We start from the raw sequence: 27,697 nt of genomic DNA, 5'->3' as shown, positions 1-27,697 counted from the left end.
CAGCTGAGTGGGACCGCACTGCAGGCTGAGGACAGACCCCACGCAAAGGCCTGCGAGCTGGGGGGACAGCAGCGCCCCCTGGGGGAACTGTGTGGGATGGCTGGAGCTGAAGGCCACTTTTGGGGTTAATGGGAGAAGCACCTCGAGAAACAGTCAGATCATGGCGGCAGTTGAATACTTCCACTGAACCCTGAAGGTTATGGGGAGTAACTTAAAGATTTTTTGGCAGGAAAGTTACATGTTGATATTTGTATTTTTGAAAGAGATGTCTACAGACAGCCATGTGGAGCCTGGATTAGAAGGGAATTGGATGGGAGGCAGGGAGATTTATTGGGAGGCTACTAATTTCATCCAGTGAGAAATTATGCCAACTTGAGCTAAAGAAAGTAGTAGCAGCAGGAATATCAGTAAAGGGAAAAAATGAGGAACAAATTGGATGTGAATTCAACAGAATTTGGTGGACAGTTGGTCCTCCAGAGCCCTTGACAGCTGCAGCTTCCATGTACAGGCAGGGCCTGCCCATGATTGAGTCTTAACTGCATGCCCAGATACCGTCAGAACCTTCTGCTGAAGCACGAATCCCAGGGCTGGGCATTTGGTGTTATCTGTCCTGATACTTTTAACCCAGTCGTGGTCTTGTCAAAGTTTCTGGAGGGCAGGGTCCATACCTTCTTATTCTTTGTATCACCTACAGTGTACAAAACAACATATCATTGATGGAAGGTCCTGACTGGATGCCCAGGATTTGAGTGGTCTCACTCCTATTAACGAACTCCAGTTTTTCTGGTGCACTCAGAATTATGGGTCTCAAACGGATGATTGAACATTTCCCAGTGCTGAATACTTGATAAAAAATTACTATGTCAAGTAAGGTGCATTTTTATTCCATTTAATAAGTTAAAACAAAAGCCTTAGTTCGTTCCTTATAGGAATATTTTCAGTCTCTGAAAGCTGTATGTATTTATCTAGTTGAGAATCAGCAGAAAATAGGACCTTTAAGCAGATATGATAATTATAGAACAATTGAATGGTAGGGGAAGAGGTGCCAGAAGAAAATGCTCAGCTTAGCTTACACCTGGTTGTTTTTGCATTATTTTTAATGTGTTTTGACACCTCAGCTGTTGCATCTAGACTTGCTCTGATGTTCAGAGCCCATATTTTGGGTTAGATAATTAAACTGCTTAAATGGCTCGTGTTCCTGTCATATTACTGGAGTGGGAAAATAGGGTGATATGGAAGAGATCATTTTCATTCATTCACTCACTCATACTCACTAGGTATCTATTATGTACCAGGCTCTGTGCCTAAAGATTTACAGAATATTGAAATGTCTGACTCATCGTCCAATCTCAAAGCATTTAAAGTCTTGAGGAGAGCAGGGAGAGCAAAATAATACATTTATTGAAATAAGTATAACACAAAATATGAAAAAATAAAATCAGAGCTTAAAAGCCACTCCAGCATGATGCCTTGGGAATTGAAAGTAGGGAAACAATGACTTCCAACCTGGAGTTAGGAACAGGACACGTGGAAACTGATGACCAGTTTCTTTAGAGAAGAGGGATCAGTATAACTAAAAGTGTAGAGAGATGGCAGGAGTATGAGCACGATTAGCAATCCAGTTCACTGGAGTTAGTGACATAAAGCTGAGAAGACAGATCCGAACCAAATTATAAATAGCCTTACATGTCAGGCAAAGCTGAACTTTATTTGATAGCCGCTGACATTTTTTGGGTTTTTTTTTGAGTAGGATGATGACCGGTCTTATCTGTGCTTTAGGGGGATAACTCTGTGATGGATTGTAATGGGGGGATTCAGGAGGCCAGGATACTGGATAGAATTGATGCAGTGTGAAGGCCTGGAGGGGCCCAAGGTCCAGCAGGGGGAGGGAAGAAATGGGACCAGTGAAAGATACATGTATTTCTCTTTGCACTGGTCAGCAGACTTCCCCACGTCGGCCAAATGAAGAGAAGTCCGAGCATTAGAATTCTCAAAGACATCTTGGCGAGGCCTTGGGAACACTCATAGGGAAAATAGAAATTTAATGAGTAATATGAGTAATGACTCAGATTTCTGTTCACTCTCAAATCCAACAAGAAATGTAGCTGATGAACATTCATGGCAGTCTGTTTACATCCTGTAGGGCCATTCTTTCTTCAGCCGAGACAGATTTTGGTCCATTATTGCTCTTCATGAAGCGAATGAATGGAACGCTGTCTGAAGAAGCTGGGTTAACTCTTCATTGTCACGGACTAGGTTCCAGAATGGACGAGCTTGGCTTTTCAAACGGAATCATTCTGTCTCCATTTATGCGTTGTGGGCAAACTCATCAAACAGAGAACTACAAAGCTGCTCGGATTTCTAATTTCAGAGTGGGCTAATACATTGGAAACAGCCTTAAATTTGACACATGGAGACAGTATCCTTGGTTTTGAGATGCTGACCAAGAAAAGGGCAAAAGCAACATCAAAACACACCCACCAAAAATCCAGGTCACTTAAGTGTTCTTTAGTTGCCAATTTTGGCTACATTGAGGAAGCTGACAGTATCATGTGAAGATGCTTTCCTTCCTCAGTGCTCTAAGGCTTTTCCTCAGTATTGATTGAAGGTCTCTCTTGTTTAGTTTAAGCTCCAAAAACAGAGATCGTATTTTACAAGAGCTCAGCATGGTGTTTTCCTAAGGTTCTGGGAACACGTACCTGCCATGCTGGCTCTTAAATAGCTGTGGGCTTTGGTAGTGGCTCTGTTAGTTGGGCTTTGTATTCAACAAAATAAGGGATGCTTTGGGAAAACATGCAAAATCAGGAGAAACCTGTCTTTTAACAAGTGGGAAACTTTTCTTTGTTTCTAAAGTTATAGCTTTAACTCCACGCAAAAAAGTAATCATAAGTGTCGATTTTTTTCAAAGCTGCTACCGATAGACCTAATTTTCTGCAATAGATGGGATTCTATAAAGTGGATTGTGAACTGAGATTAAGGTATACAAATGTCAGGTTTACTCAAAGGAGAGCCTACTGACTGATGTTTTCGTTCACTATCTTATTTTGACTAATATTTAATGAGCACTTAGCGTATAACAAGCATTGTGATAAACCCTGGCATAGATGGCATTGCCCTGAAATATAAAAGACATTCTCACATCTTCAAGAAGTCCACAGCAATATTTTGAAAAGCTGTTTACCTGAAAATCTCTGGTGTATCCTGCATACATAAATGCATAGAGATACAGGAAGGAAAACACACCCACAAAAGCGTAGTGCGTTCTACACGTTCGATCTCTTTTTCAAACAGCTTCTGCTACTGGCAATTATCATCTCATGTGAACAGTTCCTCAAGAAAATGGGGATTTTATAGTTGAGGTTGATGTAAGGGAAGAAGCAGTAGGCATCCTGGTAAATTGTGTCTGGAACCTTTGTATGGCTATATGCCCAGGGTGGAAACTGCTACATGCAAATGGAGACAGTCAATCCTATAGATGCTTTGCTCTAATGGAATCACTTGAAAGAAAGATCTCTTCATTTATTCATCCACTGGTTGTTCAACGAATCCTTATTAGGTGATTATTATGTTTGTGTTATATGTTATCATGCTGGATGTTGGGATGCAATAATGAACAAGACACGGTCCTTGAGTTCAGGAAATTTCCACGCTTAATAGGAAAAACAAGCATTTTAACATTATTTTTTTAAATGTATTTAAAATTCCCAAATGATTTACATGTCCTTACTGTATGACATGGGAAAATTTTCCTTAAAATCTTGGAGAAAACATTTTCATTTAAACATATACCATAATAAAACTAAAGATTTCCTTAGAAATATGGAGGCTGGTGGTGTGCTGCCAGTAGAAACGTTATTTACCAAAACAGATCTTCTATTTGGAAGGTATGTACGATGCCTCCATTAGCTAAGTGGGTTCTTAGACCTGGGTAATGAACAAAAATATGCCATAACTTGAGTTTGGAGTCTATTTTTGCAAAGTATGCCAATGTTACATTTACTAAAATAGCTAATGGACCAGTGAAGTGGCATCGCTTTTCACTGATACCAGCTGGCTAACTGTTAACTGATTTGAAATGAGTTATCAAGCACTGCTGTTTTGTAAATAAGAGTCTTGAGTTTTTATGCCGTTACGTGTGAAAGAGGGGCATCTATCGCTCACTACGAACCCTTTTTTTTTGGTGGGAGCTGTGGTTTCACAAAGTCCTGGTTACTCATTAAGGTTTGGTATAATGGACTCAAGAGACAGAAACCCTGGAGTTGAGTCCTGTCTCTGTTAAGCAGCTGGGAGATCTTGATGGGTCGCTTCACCTGTCTGGGCCTCAGTTTCCTCTCTTATACAGTGAAGGTGTTGGGCTGGTCATCCACAATGTCTCCTTAGTATCACCTTCCATCTAGTTTCCATCCCATCCGTCTGAACCACAGAGGAACACTTTATTGTAAGTCCATGTGCTTGGGGTGTGGACAGCTGAACCTCTGGAATAGGATCTGGTACAGATTGTCTAAGACCAGTTTTTATGATGAACTAACCCTACCTTGGACCCATAAGGAAGAGCTTTATTTTGCTCCCTCTCTATTCTTTTTGACCACCCATGGGCTTCTGCACTTGGACCACAATGTAAAGACTTGATTCAGGTATGTAGTCTTAGCAAATAGCTTTTTCTTACTGTTTGGCTTGAGTCTGAACAAACTATATCTCTACTTGAAGCTCTAAGCAAACCAACACAGTTAGAACTCTGGAGCACCCTGACTTAGTCCCCTAAGACCTGAGATTTTCTGTCAACCCCTAAAGGTCAATGCCAACTTCATCTCCTTACTCATCCCCTCATCTCATCTCTGTTCTGTAGCCTTCCCTCAATTTCAAGTGCACATCTGTAAGTTTCCAATTTTCAGCCCTTAGACATAAAAGTTCTTCAGTGGAGTCAGTGGTCATTGGCCTCTACAACACACATGCACACACACGTCCCCACACATACATACGTGATTACTGATCATATATATTGTTTCTAATTGTCTCTCATTTTCTCCCAGTGTGGTTACTATTTGAATGGAATTCACGATTGTTGCACCCAATCATGGGGGTCCAATTCCATTAATAGTGGGATAACTCTTGGCAGATCAACCCTCCCACTGATAAAGACTATAAACTCTGGACAGTATATAAAACTCATGTAACTGAAGGCAATGAAGAACAAACATTCAAAAACAGGTGAGAACTTGAGGGAATTGAATACTTGGAAGAAACAAACAACATTCAGTGAGTTTCCCAGTTTTCGTGGCTTTTTCCCTCAGGGCTGACCTCGACCAGCATCAAGCTGATTGGCTAAAGCTCAGATAAAAGCCCACAGTCTTAATGGCCTGAAAAACAAGAGCAAAGAGCTCTTGGGGACAAGGGCACTAGAAAGTGGAGGAAAAATTCAAGAAAGAAAAGCCATAGAGCGGAAGCTTCAAATTCTGTGTTTATACTCTGCCTAAACTTGTTCCTGACACCTAAGCAACACCTCCAAGAGGCCAACTCCAAACATCCTAGCAAAGGCTAAAAGGCCTGAGCACCCATTTCAACTGCTACTCCCCACCCTGTGCTGCAACACACACACAACTGGGGAGCGTTTGAGTTCAGCTAAATTCACTGCCTTCTTTAAAAATCAGTACTCTTTGGAGGAATATAAGAGAATGCAGAGTTTACACAGTGTATCATTTCACAATGTCCAGATAAGATACCAAGTTAATACACATGCCTATGAAGAAATAGGAAAATATGACCCATTTTTTAAGAGAAAAAGCAATCAGTGCAGACTAACACTGAGCTGATGCAGCTAATGGACATGCTTGAGGCTGTAGAAGGAAACACAGTCATAATGAGATAGGAAATAGAAAATCTACTCAGCAACAGGAACAAAAAAGAATCAAGTGGAAAATTTAGATCTGAAAAACAGAATATTCAAATTAAAAAATTTACTGGAGGCGGGTCTGGCGGAGCGCGGCTCCGCGCGCCCCTTGGCCGGGCCCGGAGCTGCGCCAGTCGGTGCCCCCAGCCGAGCGCGGTCCGCCTCCCTCCCAGCGATCAGCCGTCCGGAGGGGGACCGGAGGGCGTGCGGCATCCACAAGGGACGCCGCCGCCTGCGCTCGCAGCCCGCGGGTGAAGAGGAAAGCACGGCCTCGCTCGGCCCGGAGGGAGGAAAAGGCGGCGGCCGGGCTCCGCGTGACCGGCACCCACAGCAATGCGCAGCCCGATCTGTAAGTTACCCCGCAAGAGGGTTGTAGTGAACCAATGGTCCAAGACCTGGCCCACGTTGTTGCAGAGATCAGAGGGGTCCCGCTGCCTTTCCAGAAACTCATACTGAAGGGGAGATCTCTGAAGGAAATGGAGAAACCATTGTCAGCGCTTGGAATACCAAACGGTGGCCGGTTAACTGGGAAAAAGAACAGTCCCGAGGGAGGAAGAAGTTGAACTAAAGAAGTTGAAAGACTTGCAGAAGTCTGTGGAGAAGATAGCTGACCGACTGGAGGAGTTGAGGAAAGAGCTTACTGGAATCCAGCAGCGTTTTCTGGCCAAGGATTTGCAAGCTGAAGCTCTCTGCAAACTCCATAGGCGAGCAGTTCATGAAGATTTTGGAAGAGATTGACACACTGATTCTGCCAGAAGATCGCAAAGACAGTAGAATGAAAAAGGAAGGGTTTGGTGAAAAGGATTCAGGCGTTCCTAGCTGAGTGCGGCGCAGGGGGGCCGAACATCGGCCAGGAGACCGAGTGACTGCAGTCGTAAAGTTGACCCTGACTCACCGAGGTGAGGCAGAGAAGGCAGGACTGCCCCGAAGAACAGCTCCACAAGCTCTGCCCTCTCTGGATCAGCAGTTAAGCGCCTTCCCCGGGGCTGCTGGGGACAACTGGACGATTGCCAGTTTTCCTTCTCTTATACGCGCTCTCGGTGAACAAGTATTGCCTGTACGATCTTAGCGCCCCTGTCAGTTTCTCATTCCGTCTCTGTATATCTGTGACGTCCAGCAGCCCACCTTGTCTGGAGGGGGCCTCCCCTGCCCAAGTCTTCCCGGCTTTTTTGACCTTCGGATGCTTTCTTTGGGATGGTGAGAGCTCTCATTTGTCCTGGGGTAGTTCTGGGTTTATCAGCTATGCTGGTCTTCAGATATGTGAGGCCTTTTTGCCCTTACGATCCCATAGTCCCATCTGTGTAAACCAGAATCACCAGGAGGCTCTGAGTCTGGTCAGGAATGTTGGGAATGGCTCAGAACAGGTGTTTGGCACACAGGGAGTCCAAGTATCTCTTGTTGTGACCTAATTCTGGAACAGCTGGCTGGGTTGTGGGTTCATAGACCCTGTCTTCACCCCCCAGTGACCCTGACCAGACACCGGCCTGAGGTCTCAGGGGGCCATTCCTGGATTGGGGCCTGTGGTTGATCCATGGACTTCCTTGTCCCCAAGCAAATCTCTAGGAGGTTAGAACCCAGAGTTGTCTAAGTCTCTGGTCGAAACCGGATCAGAACCAGAGTTCTCCCGGGTCAGGGGGAGACAGAGTGAGTAATAAAGCAGGCAGGTAGTGAGGGCCACTGTAAACTTCTCAGGAGTTCCTTCAAAGGCATGTCTGTCAACCGTACCCTTCTGAGATCTACATTTCCTTCGAGTTCCTTCGAGGCTGTGTTTGTTTGTTTTGTGGCCTTTCCCCCTTCGTTGTTATTTAAAAAATAGAACAGTTTATATAGACGTCAGCAAGCAGAAGAGTGTTTAGAATTTTTTTTATTTTTGGCAGATGAAGTATGGGAAGCAAAAGCCTTCTGAGGTTCTAGTCTAGCTATGTTATCAAGTTGAGAGTGGCCCTGCGTGCCGGAACTCTTAAGACGGGTCAGCTGCTGTCACCCCATTTTTCACACAGTGCCCAGGAGACAGGTTTCCAACAGGCCACTGTGCGGCCAACCTTATTTCGCAGAGAGGGCATCAGTGAAGTCCCGGGAATTTAGGGCTGCGTGGGTGGGACCTGGGACAAGGTGGTGGTAAGGGGGGTGGGCAAGAGGACGGGGCTCAGGGTCCAGCCCACCCACCCCCAACTTTGATCAGAGCAGTCCAGTATTTCTCTGTTTCTGGGTAGTAGCTGTGTGGCCTTGGGCCACAGCACGTTCCTGTGTGCCAGATACCATTCTAAGTTCTTGAGGTGTATTCGGCATTGAATCCTCACACAGTCTAGGAGGTAGACAGATACTCTCCCTGTTTTAGAGATGAGCTCAGGTAATTTGCTCAAGATCATAGAGAGACAAAGCCAGGACACAAACTGGGCAGCTTGACTCCGAGCCCATGTCCTTAATCTCTACCAGTTTGCCTCCCACCTGACATGGGGTTGCTCACACCCCCTCATTATTTATCTCCCATGTTGGCCTCTGCACTCCCCCTCTGGCCCACTCCAGTTCGTCCTCCACAGAGCGACTGAGTGATCACGAAGTGCACATCTTATCATGTCAGTCCCCTGCTTAGAAACCTCAATGGCCCCCATTTCTCTTGGGATAAAGGCCAAGGTCCTTACCCTGCGCCCTTCTCATCTCGGGCCACTCTCCTGTTTGCTCTCTGCTGTCAGCCACTCCGGTCTAGTTCAGGCCCTCAGGTGCTCTGTACCCTGTCCCGCCCTGGGGTCTTTGCACACGCTGTTCCTCTGCTTGGACAGTTCCACGCCATCCTTCCCCTACCCCTACCCCCGTCCTAGGCGACTCCTGTTCATCCTTCAGAACGTAAATGTCTCTTCATGGAGAAACCTCACCTACTACTGTCTGAGAACATCAAGCCCCAGGTGATATCCTTTCACAGCTTGTCATGACTTTTTACGAAAAACAGCACTTATCATGGTCTATGATGATTTATTTGTGGGATTATTTGATTAATATTTGCCTTTATGCTAGACTGTGAGTTCCTTGGGTTAAGGAGCTTCTTTGTCTTGTTAACAGTGTATTCCAAGCACATTGTCTGGTTAATATTAGGTGCTCAATAAATATTTGGAGAATGAGTGAAAAAAAAATTTACTGGATATGTTTATAAGACCAATTGGATTTGAACAAAGAGTCAGCAAACTTGAATTTATATCAGTAGAAATGACCCAATCTAAAGAACACAGAGAAAATATATTTAAAAAATTAAAATGCCACAGTAGTGCATGGGATAATGTCAAAAAGTCTAACATAGGTGACAGAAACAAATGTACATAAGTAGGATAAATGTGAAGAAAACCATACCTTGAGTCACCAGGATCATCATAGTCAAACTGCTGCAAACAAAAGATACAGAGAAAATCTTAAAAGCAGCCGAAGAAAATGTACACATCACACAGAGAGCAACAACAATATGAATTATAGCTGATTAAAACAAAGAAATTGAATCCAGAAGTCAGGGGAGCTCCTCAAAGTCCTGGAAAGAAAACAACAACAAACAAATAAACAAACCTGTCAACCAGTGAAAATATTCTTTAAGAATAAAGATGTAACAAAGACATTTTCAAATAAACAAAAAACTAGAGTTTGTTGCCAGCAGACCTGCACTGCAAGAAGTGCTACGGAAGTTCTTCAGGCTGTACAGAAATACCAGATGGAAAATCGGATCCTCAAGACGGAATGAAAATCACCAGGCATATTAAATATGTAGATTAGCATAACAGGCTTACTTTTCCCTTAATTTTTAAAAATTACATATGATTCTTTTTAATTCCTCTTTTTAAAAAATTGAGACATAATTTACACGTCATGAGAGTCACCATTTTAAAGTATACAATTCAGTGACTTTTAGTGTGTTCGTGAAGTTGTGCTGCCGTGAACACAATTTTAGAATGTTTCTTCACCCCATAAAGCCCCGTACCATCAGCGGTTATTCCCCATTCTCTCCTTGCCCCAGCTGCTGGCAACCACTAATGTACATTCTGTCTCTGTGAACTTGCCTATTCTGAACATTTTGTATAAAAAGAATCATACAATATTTGTCTTTTGTGTCTGGCTTTTTTACTTAGCATACTGTTTTTAAGGTCCATCTATACTGCAGCATGTATCAGTACATCATTCTTTTTATTGCTGAATCATCTTCCATTTTATAGATCACCTCTGTTTATACAGTCAGCAATTGATGGATATTTGGGCTGTTTGCACATTTTGACTATTATGAAAAATACCACTTTGAACATTCACATAAAAGTTTCTGTATAAACATATGTTTTCAGTTCCCTTGGGTATATAACTAGGAGTGGTATTGCTGGGGTATACGGTAACTCTACATTTAACTTTTTAAGAAACTAAAGACCTGTTTTCAAAATTGACTCTGCCATTTTCCATACCTACCAATAATGAATGAGGGTTCCAGTTTCTCTGCATCCTGGTCAACACTTATTACTATCTATCTGCTTGATTTTAACTATTTCAGTGGCTGTGAAGTGGTATTCCACTGTGGTTTTGATTTACTTTTTCCTAATGGCTAATGACATTGAGCATCTTTTCATGTGTTTATTGGATATTTGCATATATTCTTGGGGAAATACCTGTGTATATCTTTTACCAAGTTTTTAATTGAGTTGTCTTTTTATTTTTGGATTGTAAGAGTTCTTTATTTAGTCTGGATACTAGACTCTTATCAGATATATGATTTGCAGTTTTTTTCTCCCATCTGTCAGTTATCTTTTTAGTTTCTTAATAGTATCCTTTGAAGCACAAAGGTTTTTAATTTTGATTGTTTAATTTATATGTGTATGTACATATATATCTGTGTGTATATATATATATATATATATATATATATATATATATATATATGGTATCTTATGTAAAGAATCATTGCCTAATCCAATTGTCACAAATTTACCCCAATTTTTTCTTCTAAGAGTTTTATAGTTTTAGCTCTTCCATTTAGGTCTTTTATCCCTTTTGGGTTAATTTTTGTTATAGGTTTGAGGTAGGTTTTTAGCTTCATTCTGTTGCACATACATATCCAGTTGTCCCAGTGACATTTGTTGAAAAAACTATTCCCTTATTGAGTTGTCTTGGCATCCTTTCTGAAAATCAATTGACTACAAATGTATGGGTTAATTTCTGGACTACAGATCCTATTCCATTGATCTGTATGTCTATCTGTATTCCAGTACCAAACAATCTTGATTACTGTAGCATTTTGAAATCAGGAAGTGTCAGTGCTCCAACTTTAATCTTTTTCAAGCCTATCTTGTCTATTTTGGGCCCCTTCCATTTCCATATGAAATTCACTTTGTCAGTTTCTCTAAAAAAGAGAGCTAAGATATGATAGGGCTTGTGTTGAATCTGTTGCTCAATTTGGGGAATATTGTCATTTTAACAATATTAAGTCTTCCAATCCATGGATACAAGATCTGTTGTATTTAGTTAGGTCTTTGAAAAATTTCCTTCAATAATATTTTGCAGTATTCAGTGTACAAGTCTTGCACCCATTTTGTTAAGCTTATTCCTAATATTCTTTTTCATGCATATTTTTTTAAATTTTTTAATTTAATTTAATTTATTTTTTTATACAGTGGGTCCTTATTAGTCATCAATTTTATACACATCAGTGTACACATGTCAATCCCAATCTCCCAATTCATCACACCACCACCAACTCCCTCTCCACTTTCCCCCCTTGGTGTCCATACGTTTGTTCTCTACATCTGTGTCTCAATTTCTGCCCTGCAAACCGGTTCATCTGTACCATTTTTCTAGGTTCCACATATATGCATTAATATACGATATTTGTTTTTCTCTTTCTGACTTACTTCACTCTCTATGATAGTCTCTAGATCCATCCATGTCTCTACAAATGACCCAATTTTGTTCCTTTTTATGGCTGAGTAATATTCCATTGTATATATGTACCACATCTTCTTTATCCATTCGTCTGTTGATGGGCATTTAGGTCGCTTCCGACCTGGCTATTGTAAATAGTGCTGCAATGAACATTGGGGTGCATGTGTCTTTTTGAATTATGGTTTTCTCAGGGTATATGCCCAGTAGTGGGATTGCTGGGTCATATGGTAATTTTATTTTCAGTTTTTTAAGGAACCTCCATACTGTTCTCCATAGTGGCTGTATCAATTTACCTTCCCACCAACAGTGCAAGAGGGTTCCCTTTTCTCCACACCCTCTCCAGCATTTGTTGTTTGTAGATTTTCTGATGATGCCCATTCTAACTGGTGTGAGGTGATACCTCATTGTAGTTTTGATTTGCATTTCTCTAATAATTAGTGATGTTGAGCAGCTTTTCATGTGCTTCTTGGCCATCTGTATGTCTTCTTTGGAGAAATGTCTATTTAGGTCTTCTGCCCATTTTTAGATTGGGTTGTTTGTTTTTTTAATATTGAGCTGCATGAGCTGTTTATATATTTTGGAGATTAATCCTTTGTCCATTGATTCGTTTGCAAATATTTTCTCCCATTCTGGGGGTTGTCTTTTCACCTTGTTTATGGTTTCCTTTGCTGTGCAAAAGCTTTTAAGTTTCATTAGGTCCCATTTGTTTATTTTTGTTTTTATTTCCATTACTCTAGGAGGTGGATCAAAAAAGATCTTGCTGTGATTTGTGTAAAAGAGTGTTCTTCCTATGTTTTCCTCTAAGAGTTTTATAGTGTCTGATCTTACATTTAGGTCTCTAATCCATTTTGAGTTTATTTTTGTGTATGGTGTTAGGGAGTGTTCTAATTTCATTCTTTTACATGTAGCTGTCCAGTTTTCCCAGCACCACTTATTGAAGAGACTGTCTTTTCTCCATTGTATATCCTTGCCTCCTTTTTCATACATTAGTTGACCATAGGTGAGTGGGTTTATCTCTGGGCTTTCTATCTTGTTCCATTGATCTGTGTTTCTGTTTTTGTGCCAGTACCATATTGTCTTGATTACTGTAGCTTTGTAGTATAGTCTGAAGTCAGGGAGGCTGATTCCTCCAGCTCCGTTGTTTTCCCTCAAGACTGCTTTGGCTATTCGGGGTCTTTTGTGTCTCCATACAAATTTTAAGATTTTTTTGTTCTAGTTCCATAAAAAATTCCATTGGTAATTTGATAGGGATTGCATTGAATCTGTAGATTGATTTAAGTAGTATAGTCATTTTCACAATATTGATTCTTCCAATCCAAGAACATAGTATATCTCTCCATCTGTTGGTATCATTTTTAATTTCTTTCATCAGTGTCTTATAGTTTTCTGCATACAGGTCTTTTGTCTCCCTAGGTAGGTTTATTCCTAGGTATTTTATTCTTTTTGTTGCAGTGGTAAATGGTAGTGTTTCCTTAGTTTCTCTTTAAGGTTTTTTGTCATTAGTGTATAGGAATGCAAGAGATTTCTGTGCATTAATTTTGTATCCTGAAACTTTACCAAATTCACTGATTAGCTCTAGTAGTTTTCTGGTAGCATCTTTAGGATTCTCTATGTATAGTATCATGTCATCTGCAAACAGTGACAGTTTTACTTCTTCTTTTCCAATTTGTATTACTTTTATTTCTTTCTTCTCTGATTGCCATGGCTAGGACTTTCAAAACTATGTTGAATAATAGTGGTGAGAGTGGACATCCTTGTCTTGTTCCTGATCTTAGAGGAAATGCTTTCAGTTTTTCACCATTGAGAATGATGTTTGCTGTGCGTTTGTAATATATGGCCATTATTATGTTGAGATAGGTTCCCTCTATGCCCACTTTCTGGAGAGTTTTTATCATAAATGGGCATTGAATTTTGTCAAAAGCTTTTTCTGCATCTATTGAGATGATCATATGGTTTTTATTCTTCAATTTGTTAATATGGTTTATCACATTGATTGATTTATGTATGCTGAAGAATCCTTGCATCCCTGGGATAAATCCCACCTGTTCATGGTGTATGATCCTTTTAATGTGTTGTTGGATTCTGTTTGCTAGCATTTTGTTGAGGATTTTTGCATCTATATTCATCAGTGATACTGGCCTGTAATTTTCTTTTTTTGTAGTATCTTTGTCTGGTTTTGGTATCAGAGTGATGGTGGCCTCATAGAATGAGTTTGGGAGTGTTCCTCCCTCCACAATCTTTTGGAAGAGTTTGACAAGGATGGGTGTTAGCTCTTCTCTAAATGTTTTATAGAATTCGCCTGTGAAGCCATCTGGTCCTGGACTTTTGTTTGTTGGAAGATTTTTAATCACAGTTTCAATTTCATTACTTGTGATTGGTCTGTTCATATTTTCTATTTCTTCCTGGTTCAGTCTTGGAAGATAACACCTTTCTAAGAATTTGTCCATTTCTTCCAGGTTGTCCATTTTATTGGCATAGAGTTGCTTGTAGTTGTCTCTTAGGATGTTATGTATTTCTGCGGTGTCTGTTGTAACTTCTTTTTCATTTCTAATTTTATTGATTTGAGTCCTCTCCCTCTTTTTCTTGATGAGTCTGGCTAATGGTTTATCAATTTTGTTTATCTTCTCAAAGAACCAGCTTTTAGTTTTATTGATCTTTGCTATTGTTTTCTTTGTTTCTATTTCATTTATTTCTGCTCTGATCTTTATGATTTCTTTCCTTCTGCTAACTTTGGGTTTTGTTTGTTCTTCTTTCTCTAGTTCCTTTAGGTGTAAGGTTAGATTGTTTATTTGAGATTTTTCTTGTTTCTTGAGATAGGCTTGTATAGCTATAAACATCCCTCTTAACTGCTTTTGCTGCATCCCATAGGTTTCGGATCGTCGTGTTTTCGTTGTCATTTGTCTCTAGGTATTTTTTGATTTCCTCTTTGATTTCTTCAGTGATCTCTTGGTTATTTAGTAACGTATAGTTTAGCCTCCATGCATTTGTGTTGTTTACGTTTTTCTCCCTGTAATTCATTTCTAATCTCATAGTGTTGTGGTCAGAAAAGATGCTTGATATGATTTTAATTTTCTTAAATTTACTGTGGCTTGATTTGTGACCCAAGATGTGATCTATCCTGGAGAATGTTCCGTGCTCACTTGAGGAGAAGGTGTAATCTGCTGTTTTTGGATGGAATGTCCTATAAATATCAATTAAATCTATCTGGTCTATTGTGTCATTTAAAGCTTGTGTTTCCTTATTAATTTTCTGTTTGGATCATCTGTCCATTGGTGTAAGTGAGGTGTTAAAGTCCCCCACTATTATTGTGTTACTGTCGATTTCCTCTTTCATAGCTGTTAGCAATTGCCTTATGTATTGAGGTGCTCCTATGTTGGGTGCATATATATTTATAATTGTTATATCTTCTTCTTGGATTGATCCCTTGATCATTATGTAGTGTCCTTCCTTGTCTCTTGTAACAGTCTTTATTTTAAAGTCTATTTTATCTGTTATGAGTATTGCTACTCCAGCTTTCTTTTGATTTCCATTTGCATGGAATATCTTTTTCCATCCCATCACTTTCAGTCTGTATGTGTCCCTAGGTCTGAAGTGGGTCTCTTGTAGACAGCATATATATGGGTCTTGTTTTTGTATCCATTCAGCAAGCCTGTGTCTTTTGGTTGGAGCATTTAATCCATTCACGTTTAAGGTAATTATCTATATGTATGTTCCTATGACCATTTTCTGAATTGTTTTGGGTTTGTTTTTGTAGGTCCTTTTCTTCTCTTGTGTTTCCCACTTAGAGAAGTTCCTTTAGCATTTGTTGTAGAGCTGGTTTGGTGGTGCTGAATTCTCTTAGCTTTTGCTTGTCTGTAAAGCTTTTGATTTCTCCATCGAATCTGAATGAGATCCTTGCTGGCTAATCTTGGTTGTAGGTTCTTCCCTTTCATCACTTTAAGTATATCATGCCGCTACCTTCTGGCTTGTAGAGTTCCTGCTGAGAAATCAGCTGTTAACCTTATGGGAGTTCCCTTGTATGTTATTTGTCATTTTTCCCTTGCTGCTTTCAATAACTTTTCTTTGTCTTTAGTTTTTACCAATTTGATTACTATGTGTCTGGGCATGTTTCTCCTTGGGTTTATCCTGTATGGGACTCTCTGCACTTCCTGGACTTAGGTGGTTATTCCCTTTTCCATGTTAGGGAAGTTTTCGACTATAATCTCTTCAAATATTTTCTCGGGTCCTTTCTCTCTCTCTTCTTCTCCCGGGACCCCTATAATGGGAATGTTGTTGCGTTTAATGTTGTCCCAGAGATCTCTTAGGCTGTCTTCATTTCTTTTCATTCTTTTTTCTTTATTTTGTTCCGCAGCAGTGAATTCCACCATTCTGTCTTCCAGGTCACTTATTCGTTCTTCTGCCTCAGTTTTTCGACTATTGATTCCTTCTAGTGTATTTTTCATTTCAGTTATTGTATTGTTCATCTCTGTTTGTTTGTTCTTGAATTCTTCTAGGTCTTTGTTAAACATTTCTTGCATCTTCTCGATCTTTGCCTCCATTCTTATTCCGAAGTCCTGGATCATCTTCACTATCATTATTCTGAATTATTTTTCTGGAAGGTTGCCTATCTCCACTTCATTTAGTTGTTTTTCTGGGGTTTTATCTTGTTCCTTCATCTGGTACATAGCCCTCTGCCTTTTCACCTTGTCTATCTTTCTGTGAATGTGGTTTTTGTTCCACAGGCTGCAGGATTGTAGTTCTTCTTGCTTCTGCTCTCTGCCCTCTGGTGGATGAGGCTATCTAAGAGGCTTGTTCACATTTCCTGATGGGAGGGACTGGTGGCGGGTAGAGCTGTCTGTTGCTCTGGTGGGCAGAGCTCAGTAAAACTTTAATCTGCTTGACTGCTGATGGGTGGGGCTGGGTTCCCTCCCTGTTGGTTGTTTGGCCTAAGCCAACCCAACACTGGAGACTACCTGGGCTCTTTGGTGGGGCTAATGGTGGACTCTGGGAGGGCTCATGCTCAGGAGTACTTCTCGGAACTTCTGCTGCCAGTGTCCTTGTCCCCAGTGTGAGCCACAGCCACTGCCCACCTCTGCAGGAGACCCTCCAACACTAACAGGTAGGTCTGGTTCAGTCTCCCTTGGGGTCACTGCTCCTTCCCCTGGGTCCTGATGTGGGCACTTCTTTGTGTGTGCCCTCCAAGAGTGGAGTCTCTGTTTCCCCTAGTCCTGTCAAAGTCCTGCAGTGAAATCCCACTAGCCTTCAAAGTCTGATTCTCTAGGAATTCCTCCTCCCGTTGCCGGACCCCCGGGTTGGGAACCTGACGTGGGGCTCAGAACCTTCACTCCAGTGGGTGGACTTCTGTGGTATAAGTGTTCTCCAGTCTGTGAGTCACCCACCCAGCAGTTATGGGATTTGAGTTTACTGTGATTGTGCCCTCCTACCATCTCATTGTGGCTTTTCCTTTGTCTTTGGATGTGGGGTATCTTTTTTGGTGAGTTCCAGTGTCTTCCTGTCGATGACTGTCCAGCAGCTAGTTGTGATTCTGGTGTTCTTGCAAGAGGGAGTGAGAGCATGTCCTTCTACTCCGCCATCTTGGTTCCTAATATTTTTCATGCAATTTTAAGTGGCATTGTTTCTTAATTTCTTTTTGGATTATTTATTTCAAGTATTTAGAAATATACTTTTAAATTATTAATTGTTATCTTAAAACTTTGTAGAGCTCACTTATTAACTGATTTACAGTGTTGTTCAGTCTTTGATTTTTTTTGTTGTTGTTGACCTTTTGCCTAGTTGTCCTATCCATATTTAAAGCAGGATATTGAAGTCTCCAATTATTATAGTTGAATTGTCCATTTCTCATTCAATTCTGTCAATTTTTGCCTCATATACTTTTGAGGCTCTATTGTTAGGCATACAAATAATTGTTATATTTTATTTGTAGACTGACTATGTTATCAGGACATTATAAAATGTCCTTCTTTGTCTCTATACCATATGTAGGTTAAATAAAACTGAAAAGTATAACACAAAGAATGGAAATGTAAGGTTCTTACACTTTTTTTGGAAGGGATACAATATTAATTCTAAATAAAATAAAAAGTTAAAGTATGTGTATGGAAATCCTTAGAGAAACCACCAAAAAAGATAGTGGATAAATTAAAATGGATTTCTAAAATAATTCAATGAAGTCACAAGAAACATGAAAGGAGAAGAAAACCAAAAAATAGATAGGATGAACATAAGTAGTGAAAATGGAAGCCTCAAATCTGACCATCTTAATAGTTACATTAAATATAAAATGATTAAACACTCAATTAAAAGGAGGAGGTTTTCAGAATGAATAAAATTCAATACCCAACTAAACCAACAATGGAGATACCTCTTTGTGTGAACTTATTACAGAGGAGATGCTTATTATCTATCATGGTGAGAATAACTAACAGAAGATTAGGATTCTGTTGGTAAGAGATGTGTATTATCTCTGTAAAATTATGCTCTTGTGTTACAGTTACATTACTATACACATATTACTCCATATGGCTGTATACATACAATGGTATATACTATACTTTATGATTTAAGGGTGTTCAAAGGTAATTTTGATTTTAATGTATTTTGTTTTCTATGGAAAGTGTGCCCCTCATGAGTTGTCACTCAACTTTGCTTAGCTCACCTCTCTTGTGTGAACATCTACCCAGTGCTGGAAAGCTTATTGCCATATTTGAAGTTTTCCAATCACATGTCACTTGGGCATTTCCTCTAGAACCTTTATCTTAAGGCTCCCCATACCCCATCCATCAGGCTAAAGAGAATTATTTTCCCCAATCAAGAATATGACTGGACATAAGTTTCTCTTCTATTGATTTTTTTCTCCATTTGTACAGTTATTTTCCCAAATAAAGGTCCTTCTGCAATGAACCTAGATTTTCTAAATGTTCTGTTTGACTGTATACATTCTTCTTGCTAATCTTTCAAACTAACTTAATTTCCATAAGTACATATATATTATATCCTGGCTTTCCCTACAACCTTAGGTGTCCCTTCAAGTACTTTTGCTGAATAAAATTAGGTTATTTCTTATCTCAGTAATTCATGGTTTTCATTCCTATCACCATTGGTTATTTTATATATTTTAAATAAACTTTAAAATTTCAGAATAGTTTTAGATTTACCGAAAAACAGTGAAGATAGTACAGAGAGTTTTCATATATACCATACCTAGGTTTTCCTGTTATTAACGTCTTACCTTTGTGTGCTACATTTGTCACAGTTAATGAGATAATATAGATAAATTAATATTAACAGAAGTCCGTAGTTAACCAGATTTCTTTAATTTTCACTTAGTGTCCTTTTTCTGTTCCCGAATTCCATACTACATTATAATTATTAATCATGTCTCCTTAGGCTCCTCTTAGCTGTGACAGTTTCCCAGACTTTCCTTGTTTTTGATGATCTTGACAGTTCTGAGGGTACTGATCAGATACTTGGGAGAATGACCCTTAATTGGTACTGTCCTCATGATCTGACTCGGGTATGGTTTTTTGAGACGAAGACCACAGTGTTAAAGTACCACTCTCAACACGTCCTATCATATGTACATACGATCAGTATGACCTATAATGTTGATGTTAACCTTGACACCTGGCTCATGATCATGTTGTCTTTGGAAAGAAGTCACTGTGCATAGCCCACACTTAAGGAGTGGGGAGTTCTCCTCTACTGCCTTAAGGATTAATTAGCTATATAGATACTATCTGGTACTCTTCTGCATGGGAGATTTTTATCTCCTCCTTGTTTATTCAATCATTTATTTATATCAGTATGAACTCATGGATATATTTATTTTACACTTTTGGTGATAATCCAATTCTACTCTATTAATTTTGTTGCTTAAATTGTTCTAGGTTTTACCAGGGGGAATTCTTGTAGTTAGCTCCTGTGTCTCTTTGATATACTCCCATTATTCTGGAGGTTCTGTTGTTTGTTTTGCTTTGTTTTGTTTGCACTTCCTTACTTTCTGGCACAAGTTACTTGAAATTCATCTTGTAAATTTCCTTCCTCAGTCCTAGAATTAGCCATTTCTGGAAGGCATCCTGGTTTCACCCACCTTTTTTCTTGAGAATGATATTAGAAACCAAGATCTGGGCACTAGGTTTTTTGCTTACTTTGAAAGAATTGTTTCTGTTTTATTCTATCTGGACAAATTCTTTCTCTTCAAGTTTTTTTTTTTTTTTTTTTTTTTTTAAGTTCCGTCTATGTCCTTTAGTTCATCATTTCTCTACTGGAAGAATCTCCAAAATGGTCCTTCTCTTTAATCTATTTCCCATTTGGCAACCAGAGAGGTTTTCATAAAATACAAATCCCATTATGCCATTACCCTGCTTTAAAAACCTTCACAAGCTCAGTATTGCCCTCAGGAGAAAGTTTAAACTTAATATTGTTGGAAAGGATTTTGGGATCTTGTTCTTATTTTTCTCTCCAACTTCACCTCTAAAACCTCTCAACCTTGGTTTACACTTCATCCATACGGAAATAATTTTCATTCCTTGTGAGCCTTTGCACAGTTTTATTCCTGGAACACTGCCCTTACTACTGTCTTTTTGCCAACACACACACACACACACACACACACACACACACACACACACTTCACTGGGTAGATACCTACTGAATTTTCAGATCTCGCCTTAGATGAACATCTTCTAGGAAGCTGTCACAAGAATGCTTCCAGGCTGGGCGTCCTTCCTCAGCTCCCCATAGGACCCTGCACTATGGTTTCACTTCACAACACTCCTCACGATGGTTGGCAATCACCTTTGCACATGTCTCTTTCCTCTAGGCTGAGAGCTATGTGGTGGCAGAGACTTTGTACCTAGTTTCATCACTGCAGTGTTAACACGTAACCCAGTGTTAACTGGCACTTGACATGCACTAAAGCAGTATTTGTTTAGTGAGTCGGTAAGTGCTCCCTGGGGTATTCCCCATTATGCTTGTCTCATGGATATAAAGGGCCCTGACATACTTCCAAAAGAATATGGTTTTCCAAGTGTTATTATAAATTGATTTTTACAGGCAGAGACTCCCTTGGTATGTGAACAGGTAATGTCACCCATCTATCGTCACTCATAATAAGGCAGCATTCCTGGCCTCTTTTGTTTTTTTCATTTCTAAATGAACACAGAAGGCAGAGTGCAGCTTCTGAACTGCTTGAGCCTAGTCCTAATGTAGCGTGTGGCAGGTGCTTGGTTAAACAGACTGGGAAACCAGCCACAGAGAAATGGACAGGGATTCTAGAGCTGCCAGGAAATGTATACCTGTGCCTCGCGGCTCAGGATAGAGTGTGATCTCAAAGGCATTTCCAAACAAGTTCCAAAACGTCCCCCCAGACAGCGACACACTCACCAAGACTCTAACAGGAGAACAAGTAGATAAGTTTTGACTTTGCTCATCCACACCTTTATTTTATCCAGAGAAAACTTTGGTGTCTTTCAAATATCTTTCCTTGGGAAACTAAGTCAGTCATCTTACTTTCATGAAATACGGCCCGGATGTGAGGTTTCAGACCAACCAGAATGGAAATCGATCTTTACTCCTTCCAAACATCAATTCTCTTCCTCTAAATCTGATAGTGTAGAGACGTCGCCTCCAATCCTCCTTCCTTAGATAAGGAAATGGAGAGAATATTAATAGCCCTCCTCTCACAGATAGCTTTTACAGGAGAGAGGCTAAAACTACCACAGCATTGCCAGATTTTTCTCCTGAAGGAAGGACATGCTCGTGTATCAGGTTTAGAAGGAAAGTCTTTTATTTTCGTATTGAATGGAGTGAGCTGGAAATATTTGTCCTAAAAAGATGACCCTTTTTGGCCAAGTGAGGGAAGTAGGAAAGCTGAATACACTGAAGTATTGATATGTGTTTTCTCTAGTCTTCTGGAAGCCACATTGATTGCGTGTATGTACTACCTCTCAGCCATACTAATGAGGATGACTAAATGTTTAGTATTTTTCCTACTCTGTCTTTGCTATCCCAGGGTAATTATTTTTGAATACCCTATATTATTTAATGCTCACCCACCATAACAGTAGGCTATATGGTGCAGGTATGATTTTTTAATGGCCCCTTGGTTTGCCAGATAAAATATAAGATGATCAGATAAATTTGAATTCCAGATAAACAACAAATAATTTTTAGTATAAGTATGCAATGAGTATGCAGTATTTGGGACATACTGATCCTAAAAAATTATTTGTTGTTTATCCAAAATTCAAATTTAACCAAGCATCCTATATTTTCATTTGCTAAATTTGGTAAACTTAATGTCATGCCTAATTCTTCAGGCCAAAATATCTTTAAAAGTTTGAATTTCAGTGAAATAAAGAGAAAAAGACATCTTAGAAGAAGAAAATGGTTTCGCTGCCATTTGGCAACATCAGCTTTGGTTGTCAGGGATCCTCAAATTTGCAAAGTGATTAAAAAAAAAAGACTAAAAGTCACCAACACTTTTTTTTAAATAATTCATTTCTGTGCACATTATTGAGACATTTAAAGTATGTAAACATTTCTGAGCTTTTACTTTTCCTGTTCCTCTAACAAGATTTGAAAGTTACCTGAGCAAAATAAATGTAAACATAAGTGGGTATAAGGGAAAGACAGAGGACAGGGGAGGGGAGTGACTCGTGTTAGCTTGAAATTTTTTCTTTTTTTTAGAACTCCTTTCTCACTTGAGTCCTTCCCTGCATCTTTCTCTTGTATAATAATGTGTGTATATATATATATGCACACAAACATATGCATAATATTACATATATATTTATATAATATATACACTACATATATTTATAAATATATGCAAAAATAAACAATACATTTATATATATTTGTACATTGTTACATATGTATTATTACATATATATTTATTTATGATAAAGATCTTTTGCTTGTTTGAGACAAGCATCTGCCTTCAAAACTATGAGGATTAGACCCAGGCAAGCAGGAACTCAGATACTATTTTTCCGTGATTTCATCTGTGTGTGTGTGTTCTTGCCTTGTCTCACTCTTCCCCTCCCTCTTTTTATTTTCCGTATAAATGTTATTTAGGAAAATCCAGCCTTATCTTGGCTGAACCTCAGAGAAACAGCGTTTTGTCTTTCCATTCCACCTCTGTGGAGGATTGTTAGAAAAATCCTATGACTGAGAATGGTGGAAGTTCTGAAGCTTAAGAGTTACTCCCCGACCTTGATCCCTGTGTGAGTGTGGGAATTCCCTTGTGGGCATGGGGTCCCCGTGTGGGCGTGGGAATCCCAGTGTGGACCTGGGGGCCTTATGGAGGGCTGGGGATTCAGAGCCTGCCTGGGTATATTAGCCCCAACTGGGCCTCCCCAGCTCCCAAACTATCTCCACGCTCATTCAAAACCCTGTAGAAAACTTTACCAGAATAGAATTTTCATATCCCCAATTTTCACATCTATGTCTGAGCAGTCATGGATGAGAAATACAGTTAAAGAGAAGAGTCAGGCTGAAGGCGTGGATCCTTTTAAAGAGTGGCCGGCCAGTATTTCTCCATGACCCTGTGTGTGGCTTGCGACCTTACTATCTCTGGGCTTTTTGCTCAGCTAAGAAGCAGCAGTCATAGGCCTGGGGGTTTGGGTGCAGGAGGGGGCACCCTGCCATCACCAGCATAGAGTCACTGCAGGCATAGACTGAGCTTCCTGTGACGGAGGGTAATTATTCATTGCTACGTAATGACTTCATGCTTCCGTATCAGACTGATGAAAACCACGTAATAGACTAAACTCAAAAGCTTTTCTGTTGCACTTCATATTTATAATGTGCTTTCTATTCATGAGCATCTCTTTATTCTTCCAGATACAACCTTGTATACTGACTCAGAGTTCCCCCGTTTAATAGAAATCCGAACGGCGTGTATGTTCGTTGCTGACCTTGTTTATGTCCCATTTCCCCCAAAGCACCAGAAGCTTTTCCTGGGGCCTTTCACACCCAGGCACAGTCTGAAAACTGCAAAATTGAGAAGTGGGTGAAGTTTGACCCAAACGCTCGCCCTTGTTTCTTGGGATGCCTTTCCTGCCCTCTCAGGGCCTCTCCCGCAGCGCCCCTCTTGCTGGTCCGAGGCCTCTATCTCTCCATCCTTAATTGTTCCTCACAACACAAATATTCTCCTGTCTGATAAGCACTCATTTACACTGGAGAGGGGACTTCAGTGGAGCTCCTCCTAAGCAGAGGAGCCTTTTAACCCTCACATCAGCTGTGCAATGGAAGACTCCATCCCTCATTAAATGACTGTGAAGTAAAGACAGATTGAAGATTTGGTGGTGGTGGCCTGAATGTCTTCCCAACATCCCCAAATTCCAGCATCCTGGCACACCCTGCTCCATTCCCTGACCTCCAGGGATTGGTACCTAGTGTCCTGGTGAGTCTGGAAAACAAGGACCTTTCCATCCAACAGTCACATGAGTGGTTCAGGGGTTCTTTTTTTTTTATAAAGTACCTGTTCAAGTCTTTTTTTTTTTTTTTTGAAAGGAGGTTCTTTTTTTAAAATTTATTTTATTTATTTATTTTTGGCTGCTTTGGGTCATCGTTTCCGCACGTGGGCTTTCTCTAGTTGCAGTGAGCGGGGGCTACTCTTCGTTGTGGTGCGCGGGTTCTCATTGCAGTGGCTTCTCTTGTTGCAGAGCACGGGCTCTAGGCACGCGGGCTCCGTAGTTGTGGCTTGCGGGCTCAGTAGCTGTGGCGCACGGGCTTAGTTGCTCCACGGCATGTGGGATCTTCCCGGACCAGGGCTCAAACCCGTGTCCCCTGCATTGGCAGGCGGATTCTCAACCACTGCGCCAACAGGGAAGTCCCTCGGGGGTTCTTAAAAGCAGACATTTGTCCAGGACTTCATCACGATAGGAATTGTCTCGCGGCTATTTCTGTACACAGCTTCTATTACTGCAGAGGACCCACCTAATAACTATTTTAATATGGCATTGGAGGGATTTCTGTTTCTAAAGTTTAATTTTAATAATTCTCTGAGTCCCATTAATCTCTCTCTTTTGGGAGAGACAGGGAGTGACGGGTGCCGAATCATAAGGAACTACATGTTGACCTCTTGTTTTAAGTCACTTTATCCGGATCTTGGTGGATTCAGACTTGAAGGGAGGAATCACACAGTTACTGGGGCGTCAGCCTCTTCAAGTCTGAGTCAGCCTCCTTGCCATTAATTCTGATTTGGCACTAAGCAATTCCCATGATAACTGCTGCCTTTTCTTGCCTCTCCAAAAGGGCCTCCATTCTGAGAATAATCTGAAAATAATTTCATGTTATTTTATTTTGGTCGTATGACTGTAGTGTTCCTTCTGACCCCGTCTCCAACACCTGCAGTTTGGCTGAGAAATGTCACTTCGAGACAGAGGAGACATTTCAAGTGTTCTGTGTACCCTCCTGGGAATCGCAGAGTTGTGTCTTATCTATTTCAGTCTATTTCATTACTTTTTTATATTTGAGATTCAGACTGTCTTCCTCTCTTTGGAACTTTTGAAGGTGGTTATTTTTCAGGAACTATACACTTGAGCCTCGGCTAAAGAAGCAATTACTTTTTCAGGATACCTGGCTCTGCATTTGGCAGCTCTCACATCAGGAGAAAGCATAGGGACTCCCTCTGGAGGGAGGTGTTTTTTTTTTAAAAATGAAAGGTTTTCATTAAAAAGAAAACTTGACAATTGTGTCTTAGGAACTCAGTGAAATTAAAATTGATCTTAGGGCCGCAATCCCTCATAAAACATTCCTCAATGCCCCAAATATACGTGTTAGACTGAGACTTGATTGTCTGTGACAAAAACTCTCCCCAAGGCATTGATCCATCATCAGTGCTTTCTGGTAGGTACTCAAAGCGCCACTATTTAATTACAAGCTCCCCTAGACTATGCCACTGGTGACTGCCACCTGTTTATAGCTTATAGTTCCAGAAGCTTTGGCAGGCATAGCAAATTATCCTTCTCTTCTAAGTTGTTGTTTGTTTTCCTGAAAGAAGAATAGAAGGCAGCCGAAGAAATGTGAAGGCATTTAAAGCTGACCTTCGAAACACCAAAGACAGCAAAAAAACCAAAAACATTGTGAGGCCTTTCTGATTGTGTTTGTCAGAATAAATTGAGCACTGTCTTAAAAAAAAAAAAGGAAGCGGACGTGCAGGACTTGAAGCCACTGTTTGGCTTTATGTCAGAGATCCTGGTTTTTCCCAGAGTGAAAGCTTTTGTGTACCATACTTCAACCCCGGCTGCGTGGCCAAGTCTGTTTTTCAACTGCAATCAGTTCTGTGGGTGCAAGCCTGTTTCTCAAGAAGAAAAGGCCTACAAGATGTGTAAGTGTATGTGTTTACACCCTCAGATGTCTACTAAGAAATGTTCTCATGTCCATTACATGAAAAGGCGATGACATATTGAAAAGTGCCAGGGACTAGTCACAGGTTCTTTTGGAAATGTCCTTAATTTTGATTGCTGGACTTCCTCCCAGTTCTGCACGGCTTCTCTTATAACATTGGCTAAGAAACTTACTCCGATATCTGGAACCTTTAGAAAAGGACCCGGGTCGCTGACATTTATTCTGGCAGGTGGTGATGGAGGTCCCCAGAAGATGTCAGAACTCAGCCATTCCTGCTCTCAAACTTTACTAATTAGATTACAGTTTCTTTGACTTAGTAAGCTCCTCTTTTTATTTTATTTTATTTTTAACTTTTTAACTTTTTTTTTTAATTGAAATATAGTTGATTTATAATCTTGTGTTAGTTTCAGGTGTACAGGGGAGTGATTCGGTTACCCATACGTGTATCTAGCTGTACCCTTTAAGCTCTCCTTTTTAAATGTTGCTTTTCAGAACACATGCACAAAGGCCATGTCTGTTAGCCATTTACCCACAGTAGTGAATATTTTCATGGCCGTGACACCAAAGTTAGTGAGGGGAATCACTGAAGAGGCAGAAGAAGTTTTCGAATTAGTAAGTGATAGAACAAGGGGGCAAACCGAAGACTTCCAAATTAAAGTCTGGGGGCTGTTTCTGGAACATTGTAGCCACTCTTTCAGTGGGAATCATTTTATTTTTTAAATCGTTGTATATTTTTATTTATTTATTTATTTATTTTTATTTTTATTTTTGGCTGTGCCGTGAGGCATGCGGGATCCTAGTTCCCCAACCAGGAATCGAACCTGTGCCCCCTGCAGTGGAAGCTCAGAATCCGAACCACTGGAACTCCAGGGAAGTCCGGGGAATCACTTTAAATGAATATTTAGTGTACGACTACCTAGTCTACTACCAGGGAAGGGGATTTTGATTGCTTGGCCAGGGGATGGGGTATCTTGGAACACATGTACTCCTGGGCGCTGGGCTGCAGTGTGTGTGAGTGTGTCTGCGTGTGGTGGGCTGGGGTGTCCTTTAGAGAGAAGGAAGTCGCAGAGAGATGAGGAGGAAGCAGGGGACTGTCTGGGGAAGGAAACGGAGGCAGAAGTAAAACGGAAGGAAGCAGTGACCAAACTTCCCCGAGTTCTTCTCACCACTGTGTTTAGGTCTCTGGAGAAAGTAACGATCAAGATTTACTGAACATCATTTCCCAAGCCACCTTTTATTTGTCAGTGCCTTGGCTAAGTGGACCTCTCAGAAATCATACGAATGGAAATGCTTTGTACAGGTTTGGGAGAGAAAACCTAGGAACACTATCCGTTCATCAGATTTGGGAGAATTTCGTTCTCTGTGCTAGTAGGCGAGCAGTTTACACAAGGGCCGCTGGGAAATTGCTGCTCTTCCCTTTGAAAAGATCATCTACCATCTAAAAGGGCAGACAGAATAGAGCCATATGACTAGCCTCTAGATAGATCTCCATGAAACTCCTACAAATGTGTACAAATTAATATACTGCAAATGATCGCAGGGTGCTGAAGGGAT

General features: G+C 40.4%; 1 protein-coding gene and 1 pseudogene across 2 annotated transcripts in view; both read left to right on the top strand.

Moving 5' to 3' along the window:
* Positions 1-27,697, top strand: part of ZMAT4 (zinc finger matrin-type 4) — a 341,252-nt gene that overhangs the window by 227,927 nt on the left and 85,628 nt on the right. The window lies entirely within an intron of this gene.
* Positions 3,820-6,765, top strand: LOC103001921 (BAG family molecular chaperone regulator 1-like; annotated as a pseudogene).

Source organism: Balaenoptera acutorostrata, chromosome 21 (genome assembly GCF_949987535.1).
Source record: "Balaenoptera acutorostrata chromosome 21, mBalAcu1.1, whole genome shotgun sequence".
NCBI lineage: Eukaryota > Metazoa > Chordata > Mammalia > Artiodactyla > Balaenopteridae > Balaenoptera > Balaenoptera acutorostrata.
Note: the sequence above shows the minus strand (reverse complement) of the source record. Positions and strands in the feature narration are given on the sequence as shown.